The 15750-nt window shown below is 47.2% G+C and overlaps 1 long non-coding RNA gene across 1 annotated transcript in view; it reads right to left on the bottom strand.

Annotated features, from left to right (window-relative positions):
- Positions 1–6349: 6349 nt before the first annotated feature.
- The window catches only part of LOC149445355 (uncharacterized), a 173322-nt gene continuing 163921 nt past the window's right edge, over positions 6350–15750 (bottom strand). Inside the window, exon 4 of the long non-coding RNA XR_016306412.1 lies at positions 6350–6632. This is a non-coding gene — a long non-coding RNA (uncharacterized LOC149445355). The remainder of the gene's footprint in view (positions 6633–15750) is intronic.

Below are 15750 nucleotides of genomic sequence, written 5' to 3'. Positions count from 1 at the left end.
GGAGAAATAGTGCCCCATCATTGGTATCAGTGGGAGGAATAGTGCCCCATCATTGGTGTCAGTGGGAGGAATAGTGCCCCATCATTGGTATCAGTGGGAGGAATAGTGCCCCATCATTGGTGACAGTGGGGAGGAATAGTGCCCCATCATTGGTATCAGTGGGAGGAATAGTGCCCCATCATTGGTGTCAGTGGGGAGGAATAGTGCCCCATCATTGGTATCAGTGAGAGGAATAGTGCCCCATCATTGGTATCAGTGGGAGGAATAGTGCCTCATCATTGGTGTCAGTGGGAGGATTAGTGCCCCATCATTGGTGTCAGTGGGAGGAATAGTGCCCCATCATTGGTATCTGTGGAAGGAATAGTGCCCCATCATTGGTATCAGTGGAAGGAATAGTGTCCCATCATTGGTATCAGTGGGAGGAATAGTGCCCCGTCATTGGTGTCAGTGGGAGGAATAGTGCCCCGTCATTGGTATCAGTGGGAGGAATAGTGCCCCATCATCGGTTTCAGTGGGAGGAATAGTGCCCCATCATTGGTGTCAGTAGGAGGAATAGTGCCCCATCATCGGTATCAGTGGGAGGAATAGTGCCCCATCATTGGTATCAGTGGGAGGAATAGTGCCCCATCATCGTTGTCAGTGGGAGGAATAGTGCCCCATCATCGGTATCAGTGAGAGGAATAGTGCCCCATCATTGGTGTCAGTGGGAGGAATAGTGCCTCATCGTTGGTGTCAGTGGGAGGAATCGTGCCCCATCATTGGTATCAGTTGGAGGAATAGTGCCCCATCATTGGTGTCAGTGGGAGGAATAGTGCCCCATCATTGGTATCAGTGGGAGGAATAGTGCCCCATCATTGGTATCAGTGGGAGGAATAGTGCCCCATCATTGGTATCAGTGGGAGGAATAGTGCCCCATCATTGGTGTCAGTGGGAGGAATAGTGCCCCATCATTGGTATTAGTGGGAGGAACAGTGCCCCATCATTGGTATCAGTAAGAGGAATAGTGCCCCATCATTGGTGTCAGTGGGAGGAATAGTGTCCCATCATTGGTGTCGGTGGGAGGAATAGTGCCCCATCATTGGTGTCAGTGGGAGGAATAGTGCCCCATCATCGGTATCAGTGGGAGGAATAGTGCCCCATCATTGGTGTCAGTGGGAGGAATAGTGTCCCATCATTGGTATCAGTGGGAGGAATAGTGTCCCATCATTGGTATTAGTGGGAGGAATAGTGCCCCATCATTGGTATCAGTGGGAGGAATAGTGCCCCATCATTGGTATCAGTGGTATGAATAGTGCCCCGTCATCGGTGTCAGCGGGAGGAATAGTGCCCCATCATTGGTATCAGTGGGAGGAATAGTGCCCCATCATCGGTGTCAGTGGGAGGAATAGTGCCCCATCATTGGTGTCAGTGGGAGGAATAGTGCCCCATCACTGGTATCAGTGGGAGGAATAGTGCCCCATCATTGGTATCAGTGGGATGAATAGTGTCCCATCATTGGTGTCAGTGGGATGAATAGTGTCCCATCATTGGTGTCAGTGGGAGGAATAGTGTCCCATCATTGGTGTCAGTGGGAGGAATAGTGCCCCATCATTGGTGTCAGTGGGATGAATAGTGTCCCATCATTGGTGTCAGTGGGAGGAATAGTGCCCCATCATTGGTGTCAGTGGGAGGAATAGTGCCCCATCATTGGTATCAGTGGGAGGAATAGTGCCCCATCATTGGTATCAGTGGGAGGAATAGTGCCCCATCATTGGTGTCAGTGGGAGGAATAGTGTCCCATCATTGGTATCAGTGGGAGGAATAGTGCCCCATCATTGGTATCAGTGGGAGGAATAGTGCCCCATCATTGGTATCAGGGGGAGGAATAGTGCCCCATCATTGGTATCAGTGGGAGGAATAGTGCCCCATCATTGGTGTCAGTGGGAGGAATAGTGCCCCATCATTGGTATCAGTGGTATGAATAGTGCCCCGTCATCGGTGTCAGCGGGAGGAATAGTGCCCCATCATTGGTATCAGTGGGAGGAATAGTGCCCCATCATTGGTATCAGTGGGAGGAATAGTGCCCCATCATCGGTGTCAGTGGGAGGAATAGTGCCCCATCATTGGTGTCAGTGGGAGGAATAGTGCCCCATCATTGGTGTCAGTGGGAGGAATAGTGCCCCATCATCGGTGTCAGTGGGAGGAATAGTGCCCCATCATTGGTATCAGTGGGAGGAATAGTGCCCCATCATTGGTGTCAGTGGGAGGAATAGTGCCCCATCATCGGTGTCAGTGGGAGGAATAGTGCCCCATCATTGGTATCAGTGGGAGGAATAGTGCCCCATCATTGGTGTCAGTGGGAGGAATAGTGCCCCATCATCGGTGTCAGTGGGAGGAATAGTGCCCCATCATTGGTGTCAGTGGGAGGAATAGTGCCCCATCATTGGTATCAGTGGGAGGAATAGTGCCCCATCTTTGGTGTCAGTGGGAGGAATAGTGTCCCATCATTGGTATCAGTGGGAGGAATAGTGCCCCGTCATTGGTGTCAGTGGGAGGAATAGTGCCCCGTCATTGGTATCAGTGGGAGGAATAGTGCCCCATCATCGGTTTCAGTGGGAGGAATAGTGCCCCATCATTGGTGTCAGTAGGAGGAATAGTGCCCCATCATCGGTATCAGTGGGAGGAATAGTGCCCCATCATTGGTATCAGTGGGAGGTATAGTGCCCCATCATCGTTGTCAGTGGGAGGAATAGTGCCCCATCATCGGTATCAGTGAGAGGAATAGTGCCCCATCATTGGTGTCAGTGGGAGGAATAGTGCCTCATCGTTGGTGTCAGTGGGAGGAATCGTGCCCCATCATTGGTATCAGTTGGAGGAATAGTGCCCCATCATTGGTGTCAGTGGGAGGAATAGTGCCCCATCATTGGTATCAGTGGGAGGAATAGTGCCCCATCATTGGTATCAGTGGGAGGAATAGTGCCCCATCATTGGTATCAGTGGGAGGAATAGTGCCCCATCATTGGTGTCAGTGGGAGGAATAGTGCCCCATCATTGGTATTAGTGGGAGGAACAGTGCCCCATCATTGGTATCAGTGGGAGGTATAGTGCCCCATCATTGGTGTCAGTGGGAGGAATAGTGTCCCATCATTGGTGTCGGTGGGAGGAATAGTGCCCCATCATTGGTGTCAGTGGGAGGAATAGTGCCCCATCATCGGTATCAGTGGGAGGAATAGTGCCCCATCATTGGTGTCAGTGGGAGGAATAGTGTCCCATCATTGGTATCAGTGGGAGGAATAGTGTCCCATCATTGGTATTAGTGGGAGGAATAGTGCCCCATCATTGGTATCAGTGGGAGGAATAGTGCCCCATCATTGGTATCAGTGGTATGAATAGTGCCCCGTCATCGGTGTCAGCGGGAGGAATAGTGCCCCATCATTGGTATCAGTGGGAGGAATAGTGCCCCATCATCGGTGTCAGTGGGAGGAATAGTGCCCCATCATTGGTGTCAGTGGGAGGAATAGTGCCCCATCAATGGTATCAGTGGGAGGAATAGTGCCCCATCATTGGTGTCAGTGGGATGAATAGTGTCCCATCATTGGTGTCAGTGGGAGGAATAGTGCCCCATCATTGGTATCAGTGGGAGGAATAGTGCCCCATCATTGGTATCAGTGGGAGGAATAGTGCCCCATCATTGGTGTCAGTGGGAGGAATAGTGTCCCATCATTGGTATCAGTGGGAGGAATAGTGCCCCATCATTGGTATCAGTGGGAGGAATAGTGCCCCATCATTGGTATCAGTGGGAGGAATAGTGCCCCATCATTGGTATCAGTGGGAGGAATAGTGCTCCATCATTGGTGTCAGTGGGAGGAATAGTGCCCCATCATTGGTATCAGGGGGAGGAATAGTGCCCCATCATTGGTATCAGTGGGAGGAATAGTGCCCCATCATTGGTGTCAGTGGGAGGAATAGTGCCCCATCATTGGTGTCAGTGGGAGGAATAGCAGCACTGCAGTTTGGAGACCACTGCTCTAAAGGAAAAAAGGAATGTTATGTCTCCAGAACGGGGCTCTCCAAACTTTTCAAACAAAGGGCCAGTATACGGTCCTTCAGACTTTAGGTGGGCCGGATTAGGGCCAGTGAGGATAGGAAATGTCCTGACACCAGCGTCAGTGAGAATAAACACGGCCACATTTTCTATCTTTTTCTAGAATGCAAAATATGGAGGAGGAGAGAAGACCGGTGCAGGAATCCGGGTAATCGCATCCGTCTGTATGGAAAGTACTGAGTATTATAAACGTGATGGCACAATATATCTGGGATTAAAAGGGAAATGACTTGGGTCTGTCCTGAGACGGGGAATCATAAGAATCCAGTTTTCGTTTTCTGTCTGCACCCTGTGTGGGGAGATTTATCTTCGCTTCCCGTTCTGAAGACACATAAGGAAGTGAGAGGTGATCTCTCCATGGCCGGCCATACATTATACAATTTTCTCGTAGACATTTCCTAAACCATATATTATGAGGTCAAATCTAAACACGTTCAATTTGTATGCAACCAGGCAGAGACCCTTCACTACATAGGTGACGGTAAATCTACAGGAAATTGAATAAGAAAATGTTATAATAAATGGCCGGCCTAAGATGAATAATACAATGTAACAAATTATATAAACTGAGTGTCAACAGTGAAAAAAAAAAGGTTCACTAGATTTTCTTAACCAGTTCTGCCTCAGGGCAATTGTTTTCATTCTTTACATACATATCATATAAACTGTGTGTCAACAGTGAAAAAAAACAAAAAAAACAAAAGTTCCTCAGATCTTCTTAACAAGCTCTGCTCCAGGGCATTTATTTTTTTCATTTTTATACATACATATCATATTATATAAACGGTGTGTCGACAGTGAAAACAAAACGAAAAAAAAACCAAAAGTCCATTAGCTCTTCTTAACCAGTTCTGCTCCAGGGCAATTTTTTTCATTTTTTTAAATACGTATAAAAAATCTTTATTTTTGGCAATAAAATTACCCAAATCCCCTAGAACATTATGTATTTTGTGAAAGCAGGGGCCCTGTAGAATAAAAAGATGATAGTCGCACATTTTTATGTCAAATGATACTGGCAGAACTCTTTATTAAATTCAAACGTTCAGGAAAAATATAATAAAATACATTTTATTATTATTATACAGGATTTATATATTATTATTATTATTATTATTATTAATATTATTATTATACAAGATTTATATATTATTATTATTATTATTATTATACAGGATTTATATATTATTATTATTATTATACAGGATTTATATATTATTATTATTATACAGGATTTATATATTATTATTATTATTATTATTATGCAGGATTTATATATTATTATTATTATTATACAGGATTTATATATTATTATTATTATTATTATGCAGGATTTATATATTATTATTATTATACAGGATTTATATATTATTATTATACAGGATTTATATATTATTATTATTATACAGGATTTATATATTATTATTATTATTATTATTATACAGGATTTATATAATATTATTATTATACAGGATTTATATATTATTATTATTATTATTATTATACAGGATTTATATATTATTATTATACAGGATTTATATATTATTATTATTATTATTATTATTATGCAGGATTGATATATTATTATTATTATACAGGATTTATATATTATTATTATACAGGATTTATATATTATTATTATTATTATGCAGGATTTATATATTATTATTATTATACAGGATTTATATATTATTATTATTATTATACAGGATTTATATAGCGCCAACAGTTTGCTTAGCACTTTACAATATAATTTTAGTGCAAACACACACAATAAATATATATATATGTATGTATGTATATATGTGTGTGTGTATTGAAATATATTTTGAAATATATTGAATACAGCCAAGATTGTAGCATTTCAAATATATGTCAATATATTTGGGAAGAATATTTTTAAAATATATTTCAAATATATTTTTCTTCCATGTGGGTAACTAGGAGCTCCTGTGCTAGAGTTATTGCTCTCACTCTGCCGTTGCGGCGATATGTCACGTGCAGTACGACCGCGGTTTACATATGTGTGCGCACCATGGGCTTGCATTTGCTTGCGTCTAAAGAGCTGAACTGGTTAAAAAAAATTAGATATATATGATGTGCTAAAAGTCCAAATGTACCTTTTTTTGCAAATAATTTATGCCTGGAGTTTAGCTATAAACATTTCTACAGATTTTTAGCCGTCTCACTAATAAAAGAAATGTGTGAAATACCCACGCTGACTCCAGAGAATATCACTCAATCCGAAAATTACAAAAAAAGAGGAAGTTACTTCTGAGTGTCTGATTTATTTTTTTCTAGTAGCAACACAATACAAAACAGAAAGGCAAAGACTGAAATACATAAAAGCATTATGGTCTTGATAGAAATGTTCCTGAAAGGCGTACTCCATATACTGAAGCCTTGATCATTCTTTTTCAGTCACAGCTGTGGATGCCGCCCGTACCAGATGGGCAGAGCATGGCGAGAGCGTCTGCCGGAATTCGTTTCTGATCCAGATACCGAGGACCCTGAGCTACTGAATGCCTTGGGCTAGGTGGAGCTGTGAGATCTATAGGAATGGAGGAGAACAGGTACTCTCAACCTTCTGGAAAATGCCCATCACCAATTAGTCCCATCAGGCATAAGTTGATTATATACTCAACACAGTTACATAGTTAGTCTGGCTGAATAAAGACAAAAGTCCATCCAGTTCAACCATTAGAAAAAAAAAAAGAAAAAAACAATCCCCGCAGAATGGATCAGATCTGCGGACTGAGCATAATGGATCGGAGCAGGGGCAAACTGACCATTTGGAAACTCGGGCACTGCCCGAGGGCCCGGGGTCAGTAGGGGGCCCCATGAGATGCCCCTGGTACCTTTTTCATAGGCTTTTTTGAGTTTGGGCAAGGACACAGGGGTCCCATGATCCCCTATTGCCCGGGGGCCCCATGAGTTGTCAGTCCGCCCCTGGATCGGAGTCCCATCCGTTATGCTCCCCAATCCGCAGATCCGATCCATCCTGCAAAGATCGTCGGCTTTCTTTACAACTTACCTTTTCGTGGAGCGGAACTGGTGTCACCCCATGCGGTAGGTGTCACCCGGTGCAGCGCGTACCCCCTGCACCTGCCTCAGGATGCCATGGTTTCATGCCATGGTTGCAGTGCGATAACACTTGGTGACACCCCCTCCGACGATCCCCGCAGGAAGGATTGGATCTGCGGATAGGGGAGCATAATGGATCGGACTCTGATCCATTCTGCTCAATCCGCAGATCCGATCCATTCTGCGGGGATCGTCAGAGGGGGTGTCACCAGGGGTGTATTTACCACAAGACAAACAAGGCATTTGCCTAGGGCGACCTTTTTCAGGGGGGGGCAGCACTGCCCCTCGGAAGAAGGGATGGAAGAAGGGACACACACAGCATGGAAACCTGGTGGGTTCCGAGAGAGACTGCGGGTTTCATAACGGTGTATGCACAGCCTGACTCTCGTTCTTGGGGATGTCCGGAGCTGTGAAGGTGAGTGTCTCTCTCTTGGGGATGGTGGCTGGTGTTTTGGGGCAGTTGTAGGCTCTCTCTAGTGGGGGGCAGGAGTGTTGTTGGTCAATTTCAGGCTCTCCCTGCAGAGGGGGGGGGAGGGACAGGGCCTAGGGCAGCACAAAACCTAAACACACCACTGGGTGTCACCAACCCTAGGGACTTCCCTGGATGAGGCGTAGAGAGATATTCAGGGGCGGACTGACCATTTGGAAACTCGGGCACTGCCCGAGGGCCCAGGGTCAGTAGGGGGCCCCATGAGATGCCCCTGGTACCTTTTCCATAGGCTTTTTTGAGTTTTGGCAAGGACACAGGGGCCCCATGATCCCCTATTGCCCAGGGGCCCCATGAGTTGTCAGTCCGCCCCTGGAGATATTACGTAGTTTTGATAAAATTAGAACCGAACAATGGTCACCTTACAAATAAAATGGCATAACTAATATTCCAAATTACAAAGCACAGACACAAAAAAAAAGTAAAAAAAAAAAGATTTTTCCCTGATCACACTTCAGCAATTTGAAGCATTCCTCAATGGTTGAAGTGAAGGCTTCCCATCCGGGGCGGACTGACAACTCATGGGGCCCCCGGGCAATAGGGGATCATGTGGCCCCTGTGTCCTTGCCCAAACTCAAAAAAGCCTATGAAAAAGGTACCAGAGGCATCTCATGGGGCCCCCTACTAACCCCGGGCCCTCGGGCAGTGCCCAAGTTGCCAAATGGTCAGTCTCCCCCTGCTTCCCATTGTATCTTTTGGAAGCCTTTCACACCTGAGCGTAGCGTTGTTCAATGCGATCGCCTGACAATGCACATTTTCGGTGCAATTTCTTGCCTCTCCTAGTACTAGCCAGGGGCAGACTGACCAGTCAAACACTGCCTGAGGTCCCGGGGTGAGTAGGGGGCTCCTGGTACCTTTTATAGGCTTTTTTGGGTGTACTTTGAGTGTGGGCAAGGACACAGGGGCCCCATGATCCCCTATTGCACGGGGGGCTCATGAGTTGTCAGTCTGACCCTGGTACTAGCTTTCCATTGGCTAAAATAAAAAAAAAGCAGAACCCTGAAAATGCCTAAAAATCATGTGTGCCAACATAATACGGAACAAAACAACCGCAGAAGCCAACATTCGAGTGTGAACCTCGTTCTTTTAACATTTGTCACACCTTTCACATGTGAAAAACTATATAAATGTATGAAGAAGACTGTTTAATTTCCTAACTTTTTTTTTTTCTTTTACAGTTTCTGTATTACTGTTTTATTTCAGAGGCTGATATTCCCCCAAAGGGCGACGATGTGCATGATGACTAAAGGCAGCATTTAAAGTATTACGAAAGTCTAGATGTGTGACAGTTAACAGCAGAACCTTCGTCCTCTAACTCCTGGAGGTCGATCATCAATATGAATTCGGCCTCTGCAAATGTAACTTATTTTGTTTATATTGTATATAGTTTATTTAATAAAAACAGAAGATGTAATTGGCGCAAGAGAGGTACTGATGGGTATAGAGTTCACACAGAAAGTCTTAGGAGATATATGAATAGTTCAGTTGTTGGGGGTTTTTCAAAAAACGAAATAAAACAGGAAATGGGGCATATATATATATATATACAGGGGCGGACTGACAACTCATGGGGCCCCCGGGCAATAGAGGATCATGGGGCCCCTGTGTCCTTGCCTACACTCAAACCACACCCAAAAAAGCCTATGAAAGGTACCAAGGGCATCTCATGGGGCCCCCTACTGACCCCGGGCCCTCGGGCAGTGCCTGATTTTCCAAATGGTCAGTCCGCCCCTGTATGTATATAGTATAATGGGATTACAAGGCGGGTTGTGCAGCTTGAGTAGTAAGAGGAGGGGAGAGGGAGGAAGGAGACTTGTAGTACAGGCAGTACTGGGTAGGAATAGATGGTATATATATGTGTATATATATATATATATGTATATATATATATATATATATATATATATATATATATATATATATATACAAAGCTGCAATGTAGACACCATCATGAGGCTTGCACTCTCTAGAGCAGGGGTGTCCAAACTATGGCCCGCCAGCTGTTGAAGTACTACAAGTCCCATCATGCCTCTGCCTCTGGGTGCCTTGCCTGTGGATGTCAGAGTCTTGCAAGGCATCATGGGACTTGCAGTTCCTCAACACCTTGAGGGCCATAGTTTGGACACCCCTGCTCTAGAGTAAACCGGACTCTGTTGTAGAAGAATAGAGGAGAGAGAGAGGTGCGCCAGACTAAGTGCAGTAAATTCATAACAGTTTATTGCACACAAGATATTAAAAACTCACAAGACGGGGATATATATAAGGCATCAGGTATAAGAAGGAGGACGTCATCTGAGCTGCACATCACGGGTGGATGGCTGCAGTGCCCAGGTATTCACAATGGCTGACCTGAGGTCTGATGAAAAGGCTGGTTGCCTTGAAACGCGTCACCGCCCCCTTGGACGACTCCCAGCAATGTCTTGACGTCACTTCCGCTCGGCGGCCACCTTGGATGCGCCTCAAGCTGGCCCCATCACCCACGCTGATGTGAGAGAGCAGCAGCGCCCGCCCTGAGCACGGTTCCTCCCTGCAAAGTGACTCCCGGTAACTGCGCCTGCTGTCCTCGCTCCTTCCTTTGGGACCCGCCTAGAGCGCCAGCCATTGTGAATACCCTGGCACTGCAGCCATCCGCCCGTGATGTGCAGCTCAGATGACGTCCTCCTTCTTATACCTGATGCCTTATATATATCCCCGTCTTGTGAGTTTTTAATATCTTGTGTGCAATAAACTGTTATGAATTTACTGCACTTAGTGTGGCGCACCTCTCTCTTTCCTCTATAGTTTATTTAATGTATCCTTTCTTGGTGGAGGCTTTGTGAACACATTCAACTTTACGCCTTTAAGAAAGAGACTGCATCCCTCTCTGTTCTCTTCCCAGCTCTTCATTGCAGAAGGACACCTCTTGTCAGCAGTACTGGAGGGTCCATGGCCAGCATTACACCCCCATAGCTCATGTACTACATTCTCTCTCTGCTCTCCTCCCAGCTCGTCATTGCAGAAGGACACCTCCTACCAGCAGTACTGGAGGGTACATGGCCAGCAGAGGCGGACTGACCATTTGGGAACTCAGGCACTGCCCGAGGGCCCGGGATCAGAAGAGGGCCCCATGAGATTCCCCTACATTCTCTCTCATCATTGCAGAAGGACACTTCCTACCAGCAGTACTGGAGGGTACATGGCCAGCAGAGGCGGACTGACCATTTGGGAACTCGGGCACTGCCCGAGGGCCCGGGGTCAGAAGAGGGCCCCATGAGATTTCCCTACATTCTCTCTCATCATTGCAGAAGGACACTTCCTACCTGCAGTACTGGAGGGTACATGGCCAGCAGAGGTGGACTGACCATTTGGGAACTCAGGCACTGCCCGAGGGCCCAGGGTCAGAAGAGGGCCCCATGAGATTCCCCTGGTACCTTTCATAGGCTTTTTTGGGTGTGGTTTGGGCAAGGACACAGGGGCCCCATGATCCCCTATTGCCTGGGAGCCCCATGAGTTGTCAGTCCGCCCCTGATGGCCAGCAATACACCCCCCATGGCTCATGTACTACATTCTCTCTCTGTTCTCCTCCCAGCTCTTCATTGCAGGAGGACACCTCCTGCCAGCAGTACTGAAGGGTCCATGGCCAGCATTACACCCCCGTGGCTCATATACTACATTCTCTCTCTGTTCTCCTCCCAGCTCTTCATTGTAGATGGACACCTCCTGCCAGCAATACTGGAGGGTCCATGGCCAACATTACACCCCCGTGGCTCATATACTACATTCTCTCTCTGCTCTCCTCCCAGCCCTTCATTGCAGAAGGACACCTTCTGCCAGCAGTACTGAAGGGTCATTGGCCAGCATTACACCCCCGTGGCTCATTAACTACATTCTCTCTCTCTTCTCCTCCCCGGGGTGACACTTGTTCCCACCACCCGGTTCACGTGTGCATTATTACATTCTGTTGCTGTGTGGCTGCTTCTCTCCCTTAGTTGTCACCCTGTGGCCCCTACTTGAGCTCACAGACTCTGGAGTGACTGCACACCCAAGAAGTAAAGGGTTTCCTACTAACACACACAGCAATCAGAGCATGCATACGCAGACAGCTGAGGGCAGTTAGAGTACACTACCTATTTTCCCCAAAGCCACACACAAAAACATTATTTGCACTTAAATTAGATTAAACCCCAATCACTATAAGCTTTAAATATGGTTTAAGACAGGGGTGCTCAACCTGTGGCTTGTGGAGCCTTCTGACCAGGGCCATGGGTAAGAGGGGACCACCCCAGGCCAGCAAGGGGGGCCCAGGCAGCTTGGTGAATCTGATGTGGGATGTTAGGATGATCGGCACAGCGGGGAAGGGGATAAGGGGGTACCACCAGTCCTCAAGTATGGGGCCCAGGCCAGCAAGGGGGCCCAGGCAGCTTGGTGAATCTAATGTGGGATGTGAGGGTGATCGGCACAGCGGGGAAGGGGATAAGGGGGTACCACCAGCCCTCCTGTATGGGACCCAAGCCATCAGGGGGGCCCAAGCAGCTTGGTGAATCTGATGTGGGATGTTAGGATGATCAGCACAGCGGGGAAGGGGATAAGGGGGTACCACCAGTCCTCAAGCATGGGGCCCAGGCCAGCAAGGGGGCCCAGGTAGCTTGGTGAATCTGATGTGGGCTGTGAGGATGATCGGCACAGCGGAGGAGGGGGATAAGGGGGTACCACCAGTCCTCAAGTATGGGGCCCAGGCCAGCAAGGGGGCCCAGGCAGCTTGGTGAATCTAATGTGGGATGTGAGGGTGATCGGCACAGCGGGGAAGGGGATAAGGGGGTACCACCAGCCCTCCTGTATGGGACCCAAGCCATCAGGGGGGCCCAAGCAGCTTGGTGAATTTGATATGGGCTGTGTGGGTGCTCAGTACAGCGTGGGGGAGGGGGGGACAATTACTGAATCCGTTCCCATTTGGCTCTCTCTGCAGCAGCTGCAAACTGGCTTCTTCTCCTCCCCCTGCCACTGCTTTTCAGCTGCTGCAGAGAGAACCATACAGGGGATCGGTTCCAGTAGTTGCCCCCTCCCTCTCCACCACTGCACCCATCACTTTCACTTTGCACCATACATTTTCCCCTGCTGCCCAGGCCCCCCTTGTGTCCCCACCCCCCAGCAGGCAGTGCTGATGGCATCCCCCCTCTCCTTCCTATCGGCAGCTGCAAGCACTCAACAGGATCCTTCAGGATGGAGAGTGGGGGAAGGGTTCGGTAAATTTGTCACATTTACCAGCCCCTTCCTTTCTTAAATGAACACAATAAGTGATCAGGACCGATCACTCCCTGTGTTCATTCATAACCGAAGCATTGTAAACTGTGGGGATTTTTTTTTCTTGGGGGATGGGGACCTGTCAGGTTGGCTGTGTGGGACCTCATGGTTTCTAACTCATCCCAGAGCTTCAGAGTGCATTGAGCCTTGTTCTTCAAAAGGTTGAGCACCCCTGGTTTAAAAGCTGTCTTTGCTTTGTTTAAATCTGCAGATTTTATTAAAAGAATCCTTGAGGATCCTGCTATAAAGATCCTTGTTCAGGCATTTGTTGGTACGAGGTGATTACTATCACCCAATTTTGCTGGGGCGTTGTCACCCTGACACATGTGCCCCTAGTGGAGGCTACATGTAGCGCATTATGCAGGCTGTGTCTACAGTTTCCACCTTCAGGAAGCCAGGTCACAGCAATTAAGTGCAGGTGACAGTAGAGCGAGTGCAAGTAGACAGGAAGCGGCTCAAGAAGGCTGCAGGAGATCCGCAGCACTGAGATGCATGATACATAATATATTACACTATATAAATTCCCAAACTGGCATCCTCATATACATTCCCAATGATCCCTTCAAGGTACAGGTACGTCTTACTAGAGAGCACTCACATCCCTTCTTTATACTGCCTCTACCAGGGGCGGACTGACAACTCATGGGGCCCCCGGGCAATAGGGGATCATGGGGCCCCTGTGTCCTCACCCACACTCAAACCACACCCAAAAAAAGCCTATGAAAGGTACTAGGGGCATCTCATGGGGCCCCCTACTGACCCGAGTGTCCAAATGGTCAGTCCGCCCTTGGCCTCTACCATCAGCTGATGTTGACTGCCATTTTGGATTTCTTTTTTTTACCTTGTTACATTGTTACATTTCCAATAATGAATTCCTATTTAATAAAAAAAAGATGAAAAATCTACCCCCCCCCAAAAAAAATAAAAAAACAAATTTGCCCTTGTTTTACATCACACTCAATGAGCATTCTGTTCACATTTTAAATGGGAAGTTTCAGCTGCTATTACACTTAGATTTGTATTGTATTGAAAATGTAAAACCATTTCTGTATTGGGCATATGAAGGATGAATAAAAAAATAGATACAAAAGGACTTGTGAGCGTTTGTCTGTCTGTTCAATCCTGAATTTGTTTCTTTTCACATATGCATTGCCCTATTTCACCCAAGCCAGTTGGCCAAAGTAAGATTTTGGAGGAGACTGGGATCACCAGGCAGCCATGTTGGTGAAAGGAACTGTTTGTTTTTTTTCCCCCCACAAATAGGTCAAACAAAGTTGCTTCCTCCAGCATGAACAAAAGTAGATATTCCATACCCCTTGTAGCTCAAAAACTAAATAAATGGCTCACCACCAGGGCCACCAGGGCCGGGACAAGGGTTGGGCAGAAGGGACGGCTGCCCTGGGCACAGTGTTTTACTTTAGGGATGGTAGCTCTTTCCTACAAGGGACAGGAGTAGGGACAGTGGCAGTGACTTTGACTGCTGGGCATAGGATTCCCCAAGCATGCACACAGGGGCGGGCAGACAAGTCATGGGGCCCCCGGGCAATAGGGGATCATGGTGCCCCTGTGTCCTCACCCACACTCAAACCACACCCAAATAAACCTATGAAAGATACCAGGGGCATCTCATGGGGCCCCCTACTGACCCCGGGCCCTCGGGCAGTGCCCGAGTTTCCGAATGGTCAGTCCGCCCCTGCACGCACATCATATATTGGAGAGGGAGGGTGCAGTTTGGCATCTTTGCCCTGAGCTTTGGTAGACCTTGTCCCGACTCTGCTCACCGCCAGTATAAACCTTGTCACATATGGGGTCCAAAGTCCCCACCTCCTCCTAAGGTCCCAAAGAAGAGGTCTCCATAGCGCAGCCGTGTCTCCGTTACAGCATAGTCCTCACACAGCCGTGTCCTACTACACTCATCACCTGCTGACTGCTTCCTGCCCTTTTCAGTCCTTCCCTGCAGTGGGGTTAACCAGCTTCAGGACCACAGTCCCTGTATACAGGGTTGGAGGGTGTTTCCCACCCAAAATCTCAGGACTCAGAACTCCCATACCAGGACCTAACAATCCTGGGGATGCTGCAAGCCAGCTTCCCCCATTTTTCCAGACCCCATGGAACCCTTCACACTGCATAGAGGAGAATCCATGAGTATTCCAGAACTGTACTCCATCAATCCCCTTAAAGGGACCACAACTGATATAATAGAGACACATACCTGCTTTTCAGGACCCATTCCCGGCATCCGATACACCAAATATACACTATATATGTGCAGTTCTTTCACACTTTCTGATTGCCAAGTCCTCCAATTGGGGTGAATATTTTCAGAGCAAAAATTAGGAGATGGCACACCAACAAAGTCCAAGAAAAACCCTTTATTCATTCAATAGCATGGCATCATGGGATACAAACTGGGTGGGATCTCCTACACGTGTGTGCCTAATCATAAGCTTTTTGAGCCTAAAACGCGTAAGGGATCTCACCCGGTTTTTTATCTCATGATGCCATGTTTTTAAATTAATAAAGGATTTCCTTGGACCTCATCGGTGTTCCATCTAGGGCTGGGACAAGGGATGGGCAGGAGGAGCAGCTTCCCTAGGCACTGTGGTATCATGTGATGTAGAGGGGTGTAACAAGGAGATTGGTGGGAGGGGATTTGTGTTGGGAGGGGTAATTTGAGGGTGGGGGGAGCAAGGGGTAAGAATTGTTTTAGAAGGGGAAATTTGTGGGTGTGTGCTAAGTGTGTTGATTTGAGGGGATTTATGTTGGGAGGGGAGATGGGGGAAGAGCATTTGTGCTGGGAGGGGGGATTTGTGCTAGA

This window comes from Staurois parvus, unplaced genomic scaffold, assembly GCF_062004578.1.
Source record: "Staurois parvus isolate SC_StPar_1 unplaced genomic scaffold, SC_StPar_1.0 ptg000726l, whole genome shotgun sequence".
Lineage (NCBI taxonomy): Eukaryota > Metazoa > Chordata > Amphibia > Anura > Ranidae > Staurois > Staurois parvus.
The sequence above is the reverse complement of the archived record's forward strand: the minus strand, read 5'-3'. Positions and strand labels throughout refer to the sequence as shown.